Source organism: Salmo salar, chromosome ssa16 (genome assembly GCF_905237065.1).
Source record: "Salmo salar chromosome ssa16, Ssal_v3.1, whole genome shotgun sequence".
Taxonomy (NCBI): Eukaryota; Metazoa; Chordata; class Actinopteri; order Salmoniformes; family Salmonidae; genus Salmo; species Salmo salar.
This window is the reverse complement of record NC_059457.1, coordinates 85,348,800-85,360,770: the sequence shown is the minus strand read 5'-3', so window position 1 is coordinate 85,360,770 and position 11,971 is coordinate 85,348,800. Positions and strand designations below refer to the sequence as shown.

At 44.2% G+C, this 11,971-nt stretch overlaps 1 protein-coding gene across 1 annotated transcript in view; it reads right to left on the bottom strand.

Moving 5' to 3' along the window:
* LOC106593956 (retinoic acid-induced protein 2-like) overlaps positions 1-10,326 on the bottom strand; it is a 21,609-nt gene extending 11,283 nt beyond the window's left edge. Inside the window, exon 1 of the mRNA XM_045698313.1 lies at positions 10,204-10,326. The gene's annotated coding sequence lies outside the window, so the exon portion shown is untranslated. The remainder of the gene's footprint in view (positions 1-10,203) is intronic.
* Positions 10,327-11,971: the final 1,645 nt, after the last annotated feature.

Here is an 11,971-nt window from a genome sequence, read left to right as displayed (position 1 = left end):
ATCACCACCATCACAACCACCACACCACCACCACCATCACAACCACCACCACCACCCACATCACAACCACCATCACAACCACACCATCACCACCATCACCACCACACCATCACACCACCACCATCACCACCACCATCACAACCACCACACATCACCACCACCACCACCATCACCACCACCATCATCACAACCACCACCATCACAACCACCACCATCACCCTCTACCATCACCACCCCCACCACTCATTACCACCACCACCATCACACACACCATCATCACATCTATCCCACACACACACACACACACCCCCACACACACACATCATCATCATCACCATCATCACCATCACCACCACCATCATCATCACCACCACCACCATCACACACCACCATCACCACCACCATCACCACCATCACCACCGTCATCCACCACCACCATCACCACCACCACCACACCACCATCACCACCACCATCACCACCACCACCACCACCCACCATCACAACCATCACCATCACCATCACCACCATCACCACCACCACCATCACAACCACCACCATCACAACCACCACTCACCACCACTCCACCACCACCATCACAACCACCATCACAACCATCACCACCATCACCACCACCACCATCACAACCACCACCATCACAACCACCACCATCACCACCATCACTATCCCCACCACAATTACCACCACCACCATCACCACCACCACCATCCCCACCATCACTATCCCCACCACAATTACCACCACCACCATCAGCACAATTACCACTACCATCACCACAACCACCACCACCATCCCCACCACTACCATACTGATAGACTGGAACAGATTACATGGCTACAAGCACATCTCCCTGAATAGGAGGAGACAGGCCCAGAAAAACATCAGGCCCAACAGACTGTAAACACTGATGTCATGGCTAGCTCGAATTCTAACTGTGTCTGTGTTTTGGTAATGATCATTTAGGACCTGACTGAATGCAACATCTGTAAACACTTTAAAGGGGCTGTGAACGCTATATCCATTGTTTGATTTATGATATATAGACATTGATTCTTGAAGAATATAACTTATATAGTTCAACTGTCTAACTCCATCAGAACCTAAAATATAAGCTTGTTTGTTTGTAAACAATGTAATTGTAAACAAACACTGGCATGGATGGCTGCCATGTTTTAAACCTTAAAACTATCATGTTGATATCATACAGTAGATGGTCCTTGTATCCATAACTGTCTATGAATTTGAGAGGGGTTACATTTCTCCAGCCCCATCCCCTCAGCTGTTTACTGAATCAGTGGCATAGTGATTGCTTTGTTATTGTTTGAACTGCAGATTTCCCCTTTAATTCTACACTCAATCTTCATTGGTTGTCACACTGATAAGGTAAAAATCTGTTTTTCTGCCCCTGAGCAAGGAAGTTAACCCACTGTTCCCCGCCACCAAAGTCGTGGATGTCGATTAAGGCAGCCCCCCGTACCTCTCTGATTCAGAGGGGTTGGGTTAAATGCTGAAGACACGTTTCAGTTGAATACATTCAGTTGTACAACTGACTAGGTATCCCCTTTTCCCTTTCCCTGACTGGTATTGGGAGATATTGGAGGAGATATTTTTGGAGGAGAGAGACTGTCTTTGAGTTGCTGTGCTTCCTGAGCCCCAATCTACTGTTGTCATGGCAACACACTTCGGTGGCACAGTGAAGCAGCAGAAACCCTGGCAGCCATTTTGTAGGCTACATGGATGGTTCATCTGTGTTGGGGGAACAGTGATTGGTTTCTTTCCAAGTGCCCTTTCTCTAGGTTACTATTGTCTGATGTTGGCTGAGGTCTGATCTATATCTCCCATACCACACCCTAGCGCCCAACACCACAACATAACAGCACAACCTCACCACAACATAACAGCACAACAGCACAACCTCACAGCACCACAACATAACAGCACAACACCACGTCACATCACAGCACCACAACACCACAGACAGCATCACAACATAACACAACACCACAGCACCACAACACCACAGATAGCATCACAACATAACACAACACCACAGCACCACAACACCCCAGACAGCATCACAACATAACACAACACCACAGCACCTCAAGATCACAGACAGCATCACAACAGAACACAACACCACAAGACCACAGACAGCATCACAACAGAACACAACACCACATGACCACAGACAGCGTCACAACAGCATCACAACACAACACCATGTAATTTGGAGATCTACTATAGGCCTCGGGCAGGGGCCCGAATTACATTCAGCTGTCGGACGATTTTTCCTTGAGTGGATAGTTGGGGAGCAGGAACATAGTTGTAAATAATTTGTATTGTGAACTAACTGCAAGAACCCCAAACAGATATATTACTTGACAAAAACAGAATAATTTCAAACCTTGATATCATCACATATCTCACTTCTGCCTGGGAATACTTGGGAACAGATTTCCTAAATTAAAATCATTCCAAGTTGATTTCCTGGTGAGTTTACACTATTTTATGTGGAGAAATTAAAATAATATAGAAAAAAAATCTAGAAAACTTAGAGGGGCCAAATAAAATCACTGGGCAGCCTATTAGGGAACCCTAGGCTAGATTGTCTAAATCTGAGGACAGACAGAGTATGTGTGAAAACAACACACAACGCGGACTAAGTCATCTCTCAGAGAGAACAACTAAATAAAAGAGAAAATATAAGGCATATAAGAGAGAGAGGAAGACTTCATGCCCTCATGGAGGGGGAAGTGGTTCACATAATCAGAGACTTAAAAACGTCAATTACAAAATGGCATGTCTTCAACCCCAAACCTCAGAAAGCCTGTCGTTTCTCCAGTTTAATGGTACCCATGTGGGAGGCTGTTGCAACCATAAGGAAAGGGATAAAATAGGCTTCCTAGATTATGTCCCAAATGGCACCCTATTCCCTATTTAGTGCACTACTTTTGACTAGGGCCCATTGGGCTCTGGTGAAAAGAAGTGCACTGCACTATATAGGGAATAGGGTTCCATTTGAGACGTACCCCTAAATACGTTTTCTACATGAGTTTGAAGCAAAGCTGGCACAGAGGGAGAGACAAGGCTGTAATTGATGAGGAATGTAATCTTATAGCAGAACCAATCATTACGATCATTACGATGGGTTTGGAGAGCAATGCCTTGAGTTCACTCAGTTTATGCCCATCATATGAGAATCCAATAATGCTTTGTGTATGTTTAGCACCAAGGCTTTCCACTTTCCCCCAGGGCTCTCCAAACATATAGTGTGGGACTCTAAACCCAGATGAAGCCTAGTCCTGGACACACATGCCCAATGGAGATAGTCATTAGTTTAGTTGGTTAGTGTGTCATTGTTTTAGAATAGATGAGGCTTCGCTCTGGCAGGCTGTTATTTGTATGTAGACGATGCTCTGATGGCTGTGTGTTTATAAAGGCATTAAGTGTGTTCTTGGTCTGGGCTGGGAGTTTATTCACGCTGTAGTACTTCATTGTTAACTGGATCCTTCGCTAAGTCCCGCCCCAGAATGTTGGGTAACCAATTGCAGTGCTCCAATGGACAGCAACTATCGTCGAGTCCAACACCTTGGACAAGCTCACGTAAATCTCATGAAAGCCAGTGAGGACTATGGCAAAAAAACAAGAGTTTTCTTCGAAAACTAAATGTTTAAATGGCTAAATAATTGCCCAGTGCACCAGGAGTACTTGCTACTGTGAGTCCTGAAATGCAGAGACTGTTGATGGACAGTTTCCCGTCTTTATTTTCTTTCCAGAACACTTGAACGTACCAACTCTCAGAACTCTCAGGTGGTTCTGCTATCTCTCTCAGAACCATCTTCTTGACCCTAACCAGTCAGGCTTCAAGTCGGGTCACTCAACCGAGACTTCTCTCTTTTGTGTCACGGAGGCTCTCCGCTCTGCCAAAGCAGATGACTCTCTCTCATCTGTTCCTCATCCTCCTAGATCTATCGGCCCTTGACACCGTGAACCATCAGATCCTCCTCTCCACCCTCTCAGGGCTGGGCGTCTCAGGCTCTGCACACTCACTCTTGGATTGCATCCTACCTGGCAGGCCTCTCCTACCAGGTGACGTGGAGAGGATATGTGCCTGCACCACGTGCTCTCACTACTGGTGTCTCACTACTTGCTCTCACTACTGGTGTCTCACTCTCACTACTTTTCTCCTTCGCCCCTTCTGACACCCAGGTGGCGACATGCATCTCTGCGTGTCTGGCAAATATCTCAGCTTGGATGTCAGCCCACCACCTCAAGCTCAATCTCAACAAGACAGAGCTGCTCTTCCTCCCGGGAAAGGCCTGCCCGCTCCAAGACCTCCCCATCCCAGTTGACAACTCAATGGTGTTCCCATCACAGAGTGCAAAGAACCTTGGCGTGACCCTGGACAACACCCTGTCGTTCTCTGCAAACATCAAAGCAGTGACTCGCTCCTGCAGGTTCATGCTCTACAACATCCGTAGAGTACGACCCTACCTCGCACAGGAAGCAGTGCCAGTCCTTAATCCAGGCACTCGTCATCTCCTGTCTGGGCTACTGCAACTTGCTGTTGGCTGGGGCTTGTGCCATCAAACCCCTACAACTTATCTAGAACGCTGCAGCCCGCCTGATGTTCACCCTTGACTGGCTTCCACACACTCTACTGCCTCACACTTCACGGCCTCACCGGCCCCCCACAACACTCCACTGGCTTCCACACACCTCAACTCACCTTCACACTTCACTGGCTTCCACCACACTTCACCCAACCACACTTCACTGGCTTCCACCTTCACTGGCTTCCACACCTGCTGTTTCCACACACTTCACTGGCTTCCACACACTGCTACTGGCTCCCAACACACACTTCAGAACTGGCTTCCCAACTTCATTGCCACACCTTAACTGCCCCCCTTCACCTATGTTCCACCCTTGACTGGCTTCCACACACTCTACTGGCTTCCTCACACTTCACTGGCTTCCTCACACTTCACTGGCTTCCACACACTTCACTGGCTTCCACACACCTCACTGGCTTCCTCACACTTCACTGGCTTCCTCACACTTCACTGGCTTCCACACACTTCACTGGCTTCCTCACACTTCACTGGCTTCCACACTTCACTGGCTTCCACACACTTCACTGGCTTCCTCACACTTCACTGGCTTCCACACACTTCACTGGCTTCCAGTTGAAGCTCGCATCCACTACAAGAACATGGTACTTGTCAATGGAGCAGCAAGAGAAACTGGCCCTCCCTACCTTCAGCCTATGCTCATGTTTCCTTTGTAATGTGATTTCAGCCTGTTTCCTATGTAGTGTGCTTTCAGCCTGTTTCCTATGTAGTGTGATTTCAGCCTGTTTCCTATGTAGTGTGATTTCAGCCTGTTTCCTATGTAGTGTGATTTCATCCTGTTTCCTATGTAGTGTGATTTCAGCCTGTTTCCTATGTAGTGTGATTTCAGCCTGTTTCCTATGTAGTGTGATTTCATCCTGTTTCCTATGTAGTGTGATTTCAGCCTGTTTCCTATGTAGTGTGATTTCATCCTGTTTCCTATGTAGTGTGCTTTCATCCTGTTTCCTATGTAGTGTGATTTCATCCTGTTTCCTATGTAGTGTGCTTTCATCCTGTTTCCTATGTAGTGTGATTTCATCCTGTTTCCTATGTAGTGTGATTTCAGCCTGTTTCCTATGTAGTGTGATTTCATCCTGTTTCCTATGTAGTGTGATTTCAGCCTGTTTCCTATGTAGTGTGATTTCATCCTGTTTCCTATGTAGTGTGATTTCATCCTGTTTCCTATGTAGTGTGATTTCATCCTGTTTCCTATGTAGTGTGATTTCAGCCTGTTTCCTATGTAGTGTGATTTCAGCCTGTTTCTTATGTAGTGTGCTTTCAGCCTGTTTCCTATGTAGTGTGATTTCAGCCTGTTTCCTATGTAGTGTGCTTTCAGCCTGTTTCCTATGTAGTGTGATTTCAGCCTGTTTCCTATGTAGTGTGATTTCAGCCTGTTTCCTATGTAGTGTGATTTCATCCTGTTTCCTATGTAGTGTGATTTCAGCCTGTTTCCTATGTAGTGTGATTTCAGCCTGTTTCCTATGTAGTGTGATTTCATCCTGTTTCCTATGTAGTGTGATTTCATCCTGTTTCCTATGTAGTGTGATTTCAGCCTGTTTCCTATGTAGTGTGATTTCAGCCTGTTTCCTATGTAGTGTGATTTCAGCCTGTTTCCTATGTAGTGTGATTTCATCCTGTTTCCTATGTAGTGTGATTTCATCCTGTTTCCTATGTAGTGTGATTTCAGCCTGTTTCCTATGTAGTGTGATTTCAGCCTGTTTCCTATGTAGTGTGCTGCTTTCCACTAGTTTATAACAACAGTATAACTAGGGGCTGATGTTCTTCCTGGTCAGGTCACGTGGTCAGGATAAATCAGGGGTCCAAGTAATGACCTCATAGTTTAAAGGTATAATTTGTAAGATGTGCCTTTAAGATGTGCTTCTGTAAGAAAATAGGTAGGGACAGGCTGTGGAATCACATAATGTGCCTTTCATGCCACTGCTGGGGCATGGCCTTGACCAGCTAGCACAGCCAGCATACCCACTGGCGAACAACAGTGTCTGTCTGTCTGTCTGTCTGTCTGTCTGTCTGTCTGTCTGTCTGTCTGTCTGTCTGTCTGTCTGTCTGTCTGTCTGTCTGTCTGTCTGTCTGTCTGTCTGTCTGTCTGTCTGTCTGTCTGTCTGTCTGTCTGTCTGTCTGTCTGTCTGTCTGTCTCTCCACTTTAACTCCCCAAAGAGGAAAGCTCCTCCCTTCTCCGTTTTCACAAAACAAAACACAGTTGAGGTGCCCAGAATACTGATATGTGTGTGTGTGTGCGCAACATGCTTTTACTCTCTCTAAACATCTGCATATAATAGAACAGTATTTCAAACTAGAATGGAGAGGCCACTACATGGGATAGACCTGATATTTTACATTTTAGTCATTTAGCAGGCACTCTTATCCAGAGCAACTTACAGTAGTGAATACATACATACATTTAATTTCATGCATTTTCTTTTCTTTTGTACTGGCCCCCCATGGGAATAAAACCCACAACCCTGGCATTGCACACACCATGCTCTACCAACTGAGCCACATGGCAGAGGAGATAGACCTGATATATTATATATGGCAGAGGAGATAGACCTGATATATTATATATGGCAGAGGAGATAGATCTGATATATTATATATGGCAGAGGAGATAGATCTGATATATTATATATGGCAGAGGAGATAGATCTGATATATTATATATGTCAGAGGAGATAGATCTGATATATTATATATGGCAGAGGAGATAGACCTGATATATTATATATGGCAGAGGAGATAGACCTGATATATTATATATGGCAGAGGATATAGATCTGATATATTATATATGGCAGAGGAATAACCTATATATTATATATGGCAGAGGATATAGATCTGATATATTATATATGGCAGAGGAGATAGACCTGATATATTATATATGGCAGAGGATATAGATCTGATATATTATATATGGCAGAGGAGATAGACCTGATATATTATATATGGCAGAGGAGATAGACCTGATATATTATATATGGCAGAGGATATAGATCTGATATATTATATACGGCAGAGGAGATAGACCTGATATATTATATATGGCAGAGGATATAGATCTGATATATTATATACGGCAGAGGAGATAGACCTGATATATTATATATGGCAGAGGAGATAGACCTGATATATTATATATGGCAGAGGATATAGATCTGATATATTATATATGGCAGAGGAGATAGACCTGATATATTATATATGGCAGAGGAGATAGACCTGATATATTATATATGGCAGAGGAGATAGATCTGATATATTATATATGGCAGAGGAGATAGATCTGATATATTATATATGGTAGAGGAGATAGACCTGATATATTCTAGTTTCAAAACACATCAAACATACTTCAGTATGCTGTCAGAAGTATTATATTATCTCTGTACCAACTTCTTATCAATACCTCTAGCAGTCTGCCACAGCTCATCTCTGTACCAACTTCTTATCAATACCTCTAGCAGTCTGCCACAGATTATCTCTGTACCAACTTCTTATCAATACCTCTAGCAGTCTGCCACAGCTCATCTCTGTACCAACTTCTTATCAATACCTCTAGCAGTCTGCCATAGATTATCTCTGTACCAACTTCTTATCAATACCTCTAGCAGTCTGCCACAGCTCATCTCTGTACCAACTTCTTATCAATACCTCTAGCAGTCTGCCACAGATTATCTCTGTACCAACTTCTTATCAATACCTCTAGCAGTCTGCCACAGATTATCTGTACCAATTTCTTATCAATACCTCTAGCAGTCTGCCACAGCTCATCTCTGTACCAACTTCTTATCAATACCTCTAGCAGTCTGCCACAGATTATCTCTGTACCAACTTCTTATCAATACCTCTAGCAGTCTGCCACAGATTATCTGTACCAATTTCTTATCAATACCTCTAGCAGTCTGCCACAGCTCATCTCTGTACCAACTTCTTATCAATACCTCTAGCAGTCTGCCACAGCTCATCTCTGTACCAACTTCTTATCAATACCTCTAGCAGTCTGCCACAGATTATCTCTGTACCAACTTCTTATCAATACCTCTAGCAGTCTGCCATAGATTATCTCTGTACCAACTTCTTATCAATACCTCTAGCAGTCTGCCACAGCTCATCTCTGTACCAACTTCTTATCAATACCTCTAGCAGTCTGCCACAGCTCATCTCTGTACCAACTTCTTATCAATACCTCTAGCAGTCTGCCACAGATTATCTCTGTACCAACTTCTTATCAATACCTCTAGCAGTCTGCCACAGCTCATCTCTGTACCAACTTCTTATCAATACCTCTAGCAGTCTGCCACAGCTCATCTCTGTACCAACTTCTTATCAATACCTCTAGCAGTCTGCCACAGATTATCTCTGTACCAACTTCTTATCAATACCTCTAGCAGTCTGCCACAGATTATCTCTGTACCAACTTCTTATCAATACCTCTAGCAGTCTGCCACAGCTCATCTCTGTACCAACTTCTTATCAATACCTCTAGCAGTCTGCCACAGATCACATTTGCCATAGGTGGATTAGGCTATTTTATTTACAGTCCCAATCTACCTCTAGTCTCATCACGGTATCTCTGTTGCTGAGCGACTGAGCAGTAGGTGGGTTTGATCCTGGAGTCTTTAACGACTGAGCTATATTGTAGTTTAGCCTGTAGCTTTAGCCAACAGGACAATAGGTTATTGTAATTAGACAATGGTATGGATGACAATATAATGTGTGTGTCACCTGGGTTGTCCGGTAATGTATAATTACTGTGATCCGTCTAATCGTTTCCAAGAGGTCCCCAGAGGCCTCTAGGGTTACACAGTACCACAGCTGTTTGGACATACTGCTGGACCAAATCACCACAGGGACAGGTGGGGGGCACTAAACACTTATCTTTAGTTACAAAGGCCTACATTCAATTATTTAGAGACTTTCATTTCTTCAGATATGTTTACATATGTCATATTACTAAATATAGACGTCAGGATATGCAAATCATAACTGTCTGAATCTAAAAAAACGACATTTACTAGTATGCTACCAGTGTAATAAAAATAATTTGTGGGAGCATTGGTCAAGTCTACCCAATAAATAACATGAATGTACGTTTCTTAATGACGAGTTGGCATTTTCCTCCCAAATAAAGACAGAATTGTTAGGCTATTTTCCACTTAATGTAGACTGTATGTATGTCTATGACTTTGTCTCCACATGTGTGTATATGGTATTACCGTGTAATGATGAGACCCGTTATTTCTGTATAGGCTACAGTCTATGTGACGACCCCAATAAAGCCCCATAATAATTTGTCCATCCAATTGCATGGCAGGAAAGCTGGCCTTATATAAACTATCGCGTGCAGAACAATGCAATCACGTCGGGATGACTAGGTGTCATTAATTAGGTTTCATATATGGCTCATTCCATCATTTTCTGCTCCTCCAAATTCGAGATGGCGTATCACTGCCATTCAGCCATGCAATTTCGGCCTCTCGCCCTTTAGAAACCATACAGTCGACCGACCATCATTTCAAGGTAAATTAGAACAAAGATAGATTCCATTACCATACAAGAAGAGCCCGTGTTGATGCTATGCCCGATGTTAAATCGTCAGTGTCCCGACGCTACAACGTAGAGACCGTAGCCAGCCCCCCAAAACCCTGTTTCTTCCCTGGAGAGAGGCGGTAGTCCTGTGACAGCGAGGCTGCGCGCGCGCAGACGGTGTCCTCGGTTTTCTCCCGTACGTAGTATTTTGACAGGAGAGAGCTGTCCTCACCCTGCGAGCGAACCGTTATTTTTATAGTCTATGAACCATAGGCTACAGTACAGTAGGTTTATAAGGAACGCTGTCAAACAGATGTAACAACAAAATATATTCATTTATAAACAATAATGCCTATCGTGACAGAAAAAAAAACAGAATTTCCATGGCAAAGCATAGGCAATATCTATTCTATTTTATAGACAATTAATCAAAATTATTACATTTATTTTATGGTAAGCATAATTGGTGTGAATCTTTATTGAATGAAATGAAATGAAATGTATGTATTCACTACTGTAAGTCGCTCTGGATAAGAGCGTCTGCTAAATGACTAAAATGTAAAAATGTATTGTGGACATTCTTGTCAAGTGATGGGCTTGTAGCTGTCCTGGGTCAAATACATTGAAATGTGTTTCTGGATTTAATAGGTTGTTATTTACTCTGGATGCCTGACTGGGCTCACCCAACCTTGTACCCATTAACATTCCAACAATCATGAGTAAATGCATCATTTCCACAATAACCATTGGCTTTACTAAGTTATTATCAACATGTGATAAGTGTTTCCCAGATTTATTAAGACAAGAATGTGTGAGGGGAAAGCAGGTCCTCTTTTCTCTTTTTGTTATTCAAAACCACATCTTTCAGGAAAATAGTTGTAGTATTCTGTGAAGGTTTAAGGCATGACGACCCTAGAGTTTATTTACCCTCTTCTGACTGGTTTAAATTTGGACAATGACTTCAGTTTGATTGTTGTCACTTTCCTCAAGTAAGACATCAGCGGTGATGGGGGGGGGGTTGTTAGATTCTTACCCCAGAGAATGGAACACAGGACACAGGACACAGGACACAGGACACAGGACACAGAACACAGAACACAGGACACAGGACACAGAACACAGAACACAGGACACAGGACACAGGACACAGGACACAGAACACAGGACACAACAGCTCAGTGAACTGTTTGAAGGCTCAGCTCCATGGGTGATTAAATGGGGAGAATTGAGAATTGATTTTCCCCAACTGGGGGTTAGAAGTGGTAGTGGTGGTGTTGGTGGTGGGTAGTGGCCTCAGCCCAGGATTGTTGGCTGGTCATCTGGGTGCATCCTGGGGGTTAGAAGTGGTAGTGGTGGTGTTGGTGGTGGGTAGTGGCCTCAGCCCAGGATTGTTGGCTGGTCATCTGGGTGCATCCTGGGGGTTAGAAGTGGTAGTGGTGGTGTTGGTGGTGGGTAGTGGCCTCAGCCCAGGATTGTTGGCTGGTCATCTGGGTGCATCCTGGGGGTTAGAAGTGGTAGTGGTGGTGTTGGTGGTGGGTAGTGGCCTCAGCCCAGGATTGTTGGCTGGTCATCTGGGTGCATCCTGGGGGTTAGAAGTGGTAGTGGTGGTGTTGGTGGTGGGTAGTGGCCTCAGCCCAGGATTGTTGGCTGGTCATCTGGGTGCATCCTGGGGGTTAGAAGTGGTAGTGGTGGTGTTGGTGGTGGGTAGTGGCCTCAGCCCAGGATTGTTGGCTGGTCATCTGGGTGCATCCTGGGGGTTAGAAGTGGTAGTGGTGGTGTTGGTGGTGGG